Source organism: Nyctereutes procyonoides, unplaced genomic scaffold (genome assembly GCF_905146905.1).
Source record: "Nyctereutes procyonoides isolate TBG_1078 unplaced genomic scaffold, NYPRO_anot_genome, whole genome shotgun sequence".
NCBI classification, from domain to species: Eukaryota; Metazoa; Chordata; class Mammalia; order Carnivora; family Canidae; genus Nyctereutes; species Nyctereutes procyonoides.
The window spans coordinates 13,459,242-13,465,478 of NW_026575052.1; positions in this window are offsets into that span (position 1 = coordinate 13,459,242).

Consider the following 6,237-nt stretch of genomic DNA (forward strand, 5'->3'; position numbering starts at 1 on the left):
TATCTGGGAACCCCTCCCTTGTGTCCCCTGCCCCACCACATTGTGCTTACCTGCTTCTCATCACTTTCTCAGCACCAAGGAGACAGAACCAGGTGAAGAGGGTTAGATGTGATCTCCACATGGTGCCACTGCCATTCAGCAGCTGTGTGATCTCGGTCAAGCTTCTTAGCTTCTCTGGGCACCGGGAACTTTAGTAAAGCGTATCAGGGAAATCACATTATGACTAAGAACCAAGACCTCTTCTGTTGGCTTCCCACTTCCTCCGAACACTGCTGTCATAAAATGAAAACTGGGGGGTCTCCTCCAGGAAGCCCCCCCTGATAACTTCATGTTCCCTTTCTCTTTCCTCTCTTCATTTTTGTGGCGTCCTATATACTTGTTCTTCTTTCTAAAGTCATTTGAGAGGGTGTTGAGAGAACAAACCAGACTAGAATAGAAAACTGGGATTCTGGTCCTGACTTAAGTTTCCTCTGCCATGAAAACAGAGGCGATGTGTCTTCAGTTCTCCAGATCGCATTATTGAATGACTTTTGCCGAATGTTTTCGAATTTGCTATCTCCATCTTCACAGCCCTGTGAGAAAGGAGTGGTGTTCCCATTTTACAGATGTGGAAAAGGAGCCTCAAGGGAGAGTCTATGGAACACCAACTTAACAGTTACACCCAGGTTCAAATTCCAGCTTTAATATCTAAAGTCTGTCTGGACCAAAAGCAAATTAGTTCAATCCTCAATACCTATGGACACAGGAGGCTTGTGTGGATTAAATAGTGCATGAGAAACACCTCGCACAGTTCAGGTGCCTGGCACCTAGCCCCAGTGAGCCATTGAGTATTTAGTTATCTCCCCAACATCACCCAGCATAGGATTTCAACCCTTGTCAGTCTGATTCCAGATCATTGCTTTTGTGCCCAAACTCCCTAGGCCCTCAATCTGCATTTTTTAAAATTTGCATGTGGAATTGAAAACTCTGGGCTCCAGATCGGGTCTAATGAATCCATTTTAGACTTCTGCATCTTGTAATCCAGGACCTGGACCTACCTATCGAGGTTGGAGTTTGTTTAGGGTTGCCCTTGGCTTGATTCTTTGTTTGGCTTTTGAAGCCACGCTGGGATTGAGGACTGCTGGTAATGGGTAGAGAGGCAGGAGCTAGGTGAGTCTCCGCCAGCTGTTCCAAACATTCACCAGAGCCCTGGGACAAGTGGAACAAAGTGGTTCTCAAACTTTTTGTGCCTTGTAACCTCCCAGAGGACCAGTGTTTGGAGGTAGAGCTGAGAAATTTGCATCTTGAGCAACTTTCCTGGTGTTCCCATGCTAGGGGCATCCTTTCAGTCAACAGATCTTGTGCACTGACTACATAGATATGTTGGGCATAGAGCAGGAAACAAGGCAGGCATGGTTACTGCCCTTTGGGGATTTATTGTCGGAGGAAGAGACAGATTAGATTAGCACACAACTAATTATTTAAATTATAATTGTGGGGAGGCCTGTGTGGCTCAGTTGGTTAGGCATCTGCCTTCGGCTCATGTCATGATCCCAGGGTCCTGGGATCGAGTCCTGTTTCGGGCTCCCTGCTCAGTGGGCCTCTGCCTGCTGTGCTCTCGCTCTCTGTCAAATAAATAAATAAAATCTTAAAAAAAAAATTCTAGGGGGATCCCTAGATGGCTCAGCAGTTAAGCATCTGCCTTTGGCCCAGGGCGAAGTCCTGGAATCCTGGGATTGAGTCCCACATCAGGCTCCCTGCATTGGAGCATGCTTCTCTCTCTGCCTATGTCTCTGCCCCCCACCCCTCCCGTCTCTCAAGAATAAATAAATAAAATATTTTTTAAAATTATTCTAAATGTGATCAGTACCTGAAAGGAGAAATAGGGAGGTGCTGTAGGAGCATTTACAAACTAGCAACAGAGCTTTTTCTTCCAAGGAAATATGTGGGACCTTTGCAGAAACTAAAACACATTCCAGAAGAGCAGTTTCTTACCCACTGGAACCCGAGGGCTCCATGGGGCAGTTGGAAAGCTGCTAATCTACATTCCTACTAATGGGTGCTGCTGTGTGCAACCGGGATCCTGGCCCTCATTTCATCCTGCACCCCCACCCCATTGGGAGTGTCGGTTGCTGCACAATCTCAGCAGAGCCCCTCTCTGGGAACTGCCCTGGACTGAAAGGAACTACTTGGCTGATGGTCAGGGCCATGCCAGGCAGTCTAGCCTGCCTTCAATGACTGGTGGATGGGAGAGGAGAATACAAAGGCCTGGCTGCCTGCCCCCATTGGAAACAACTCTGAAGGGTTGTCCCAGCTCCAGGGCCCCCTTTATGAGGTCAACGCTGCAGCTACACCCCTGCCCAACTTGTGCCCCATCCTACTGTGCTCTGCCCTCTGGTTTTGATCCCTGCTAAACCCCCTGTTTACAAATTTCCACCTCAGAGTCTGCTCACAGAGGAGAGAGGGGAGATGACTTACTTGAGGTCTCACAAGCCTGAGCCTTCAGATCCTTGTCATAGTTGGTAACCACCTGCATCAGTCCCACAACTTCCTGTCTCAACCTCCTCTTCCTGAGGTTGGAGGCAACAGCTGCAGTGTGAAAGGGCCAGAAGAGATGTTCCCTCCCATCCCCACTCCCGTGGCTGGAGACCTTGGGCTGGTCACTTCCCGTTTGTGGGGAGAAGGTTAAGTACCCTGTCTGGCCGTCCCCATCTTCTCCCAAGTCTGCCTGTGTGCCATGGCTCTGCCCCTGAGAAAAGCCAGGGCTCAGCTGCTGATAGCAGCAGAGATCCTTACCCCTCATGTCTGAACCACCTCTGACCTCACTGCTGGTTTGTGTGGGGGGGACCTGGAGCTTCTGTCCCAGTTCTGAGTATCTGAAATCATATTTCAAAGAGGAGTCATGCCAATATTATCGACTTCTTACTATGTTCCAGACGCTACCGGATGCTGGCAGCACCCACGAATGAGACAGATGCAGTCCTGGCCCTCATGCTCCTTTAAGTCCAGTGGAAAAGACAAAACACACAAGTACTTGTGATTAGTCCTGGGGGAATAAAAAGTACAGCTATGAGAGAGTTATAGCAGTGGGACTCCCACACTTGCGGCAGTTCCCTGGGAAATACCCTGGACCGGGCAGATAAGAAAGGGCTGGCCAAGGATGGGAGGGGAGAGAGGAGTGTGGTGCAAAGATTTCTGGCAGAGGAAGCAGCCTGGGGGAAGATCTGGAAAAGCAGGAATAAGGCAGCCTGGTGGGGACAGAGGGAGCAGGGAGGACGCGAGGAAGGGCGAGGTGCAGAAGGAAGCCTAGGCCAGATCAGTCATGGCCTTGGCAGGCGTGTTAGAATTTTGGGCCCTATCCTATGGGCCATGGGAAGTCTTCAAAGGAGGTTTGGTTGCATAGCACAAAATAGATGCTATGGACTGAATGTTCGTGTCCTCCTCAAATTCATATGCTGAAACCCTGATCTCCAGGATGATGGTATTTGGAGATGGGGGCTTGGGAGGGAATTAGGTCATGAACCTGGGGGCCCCCATGGTGGGATTAGCGTCCTAATAAGAAGAGACAGGAGAGTGACTGCTCCCCACACAGACCTGTGAGGACATCACCTGGATAAGGGTTTTCTCATCAGGAACCAAATTGGCTGGTACCTTGATCATGGACTTCCCAGACTCCGGAAGCACAAGAAAGAAATTTCTACTGTTTGAGCCATTCAGACTAAGGTATTTTTGTTATAGCAGCTAAACTTAGACCATAGATAGTATTTACTGGAAGAAGGAACAGAGAACTTAGTAAGACTTATTTAGGATTTACCATGTGCCGGGCACTTCCACTGAAGCACATCATGGCCATGACCTTATCTGATGCTCACGACAGCCCTGTATAGTAAAGCCTATTATTAACTCTGTTTTAGGGATGGGCATAATTGAACCTAGACTTAAAATCCCCTCATCCAGAAAGCTTTCTCTGGCTCCCCATCTCTACCCTGGGTATACATTTTCCTGCTTTCACCTAAGCTTACCAAATCCTTCTGGTTTTCCAAGATATTTTTTTTCTGTCTAGTTTGATAACCATTCATGTAGCTCACTCATCCCCACATTTAATTGCAAGCCTGGTGGGGGCAGAAGCTTTTGTTCACGGCTTTATCTCCAGAGCCTAGAGCAGGACCTTGCAGGTAGTAGGGACTGAGTAAATAAAATATGTAGAATATGTTTCCAAAAAATATATATATATGTATGTTTCCATCCACTAGGATGCTTAGTATAGTGCAGGGTCTGGGTGGGAGGGGATGTTCCAGAAATAACAACCTCCCCCATGTTTTGGACTTGGCCTCTGCTCTGGCTGTCTCTGCCTGGCTGGTTGTTACGTTGCCAGCTCTCAGATACTCTGCGTCAGGCTGATGTTGGGGAAAGAGCTTGGACTTTGGAACCAGATAGATGAGGCTCACATTTGAGTGCAAGTCCATCTGGAACAAGGCAGCATAGTATAAATAAACAGAACCAAGTACCTATATGAGATTTGATTTTCTTTAATTTCCTCACCTATAAAATGGGAACATTACCATCGACAATTATTGTTGTTAGGATCAAGTGAGAAAATATTGATAGAGTGCTTGAGTCCCTTCAATGGAAGACAGGAAATGGGTCAATGTTATTTCTGTAGACTAATAGCCTCAGTCTCCTCATCTGTGAAGAGGGGTTGTGAAATGCAAGATAATACAGAATTCCAAAGACCTGGAATGCTCTTCTCTCAGACCTGTGTGTGGTTAGCTCCTTCTAAACCTTCACTTCTCACCTTGAACATCACCTCATCAGACTTCTGACTTGATTCCTGTTTCTTAACCTGACTCTACCCCGCCATCTCTTTTCTCACCCATCTCCTTGTTCACTGGTTATCCCCACCATCCACCACAATTCCTGAGTAAATGCTCAGTACATATTGGTTAATTGCATTAATATTTTTTTTGCATTAAATATTTATTGATACTTATCAGTGAAAAGAGGCTGGGGTCTCGGTGCAAAGGGTCACACTGGAACCAGTGAACAAGGAGGACTGTTCAAGGCAATCCTAACCACAAGCCTAGGACATAGGAAGGGCATTGATTTCACCCACTTGATAGCTGCAGGAACTGAGATCTAGCAACACTAATATTGCCCAGGAATTTCCCAAATTCGTAGGAGTTCTAGACCCTTTGGGCAGTGCTCTTTCCACCCACACTGCCTTCCAGGGGAAGAAGCACAGGAGGCCGGGATTCTAGTTCAAGTTCTGTTTAACTTGTGGTTGTAGATTTAGGTAAGTTACTTCCTTTCCTGAGCCTTAGTTTCTCCAACTCTAAATGGGAAAAATAACCCTTGCCCTGAATGGTGGTTAAGGTGAGAATCAGCTGAGATAATGAGCTGAAAGTATTTAATAAACTGAAAGCACTATACTTGTTGGTGGAAGATTTTTTTTTGTATTAATATGCAGAATCAGCATTGACATCAAAGATAAATCTCTGTGGGCTGGGGAAGCCAGGGTAACTTCCTAAGAGCAGTGGCATTTCAGCAAGGCCTTAAAGATAGGTAAGATTTTGGGACATCTGGGTGGCCCAGTGGTTGAACACATGCCTTCCGCCCAGGGCATGATCCTAGGGTCCTGGGATCGAGTCCCACATTGGGCTCCCTGCATGGGGCCTGCTTCTCTCTCTGCCTATGTCTCTGCCTCTCTCTCTCTGTGTCTCTCATGAATAAATAAATATTTTTTAAAGAAAAAGATAGGTAAGATTTTGGAGAAGCAAAGATCCAAAGCCACAGACCAACCAAAGCAGGACCCTCTGAGCTCTACTGTCTTCCCCTTCTGGTTGATATTCTCTAATCTGCTCTTCCCTACCCCAATTTATTTTTCCTTTCAAATCAAACTTATGAAAATATAATTTGCCTACAATAAAATGCATAGGTTTTATTTATTTTTATTTTTAAAAAAATGCATAGGTTTTAAATGCACACAGTTCCATGAGTTTTGGCAAGAGCACACCTATGCAACACCACCCAAATCAAATTCCAGAGTGACCCTTTGCATTGAATCTCCAATCTCTTTTCATGTGTCCCCCCCAGACAAGCACTCTCTGCTTCCTGTCACTACAGGTTCATTTCCTTAATGACTCATTTTTTCATTAGCAAATCATGAAGTTCTGCATTCAAACATTAGAACAAAAACATAAGTACAAAAAAACATATTTTTTCACTAGGCTTTAGAGAGTATTTTCATTCTGGGGCATT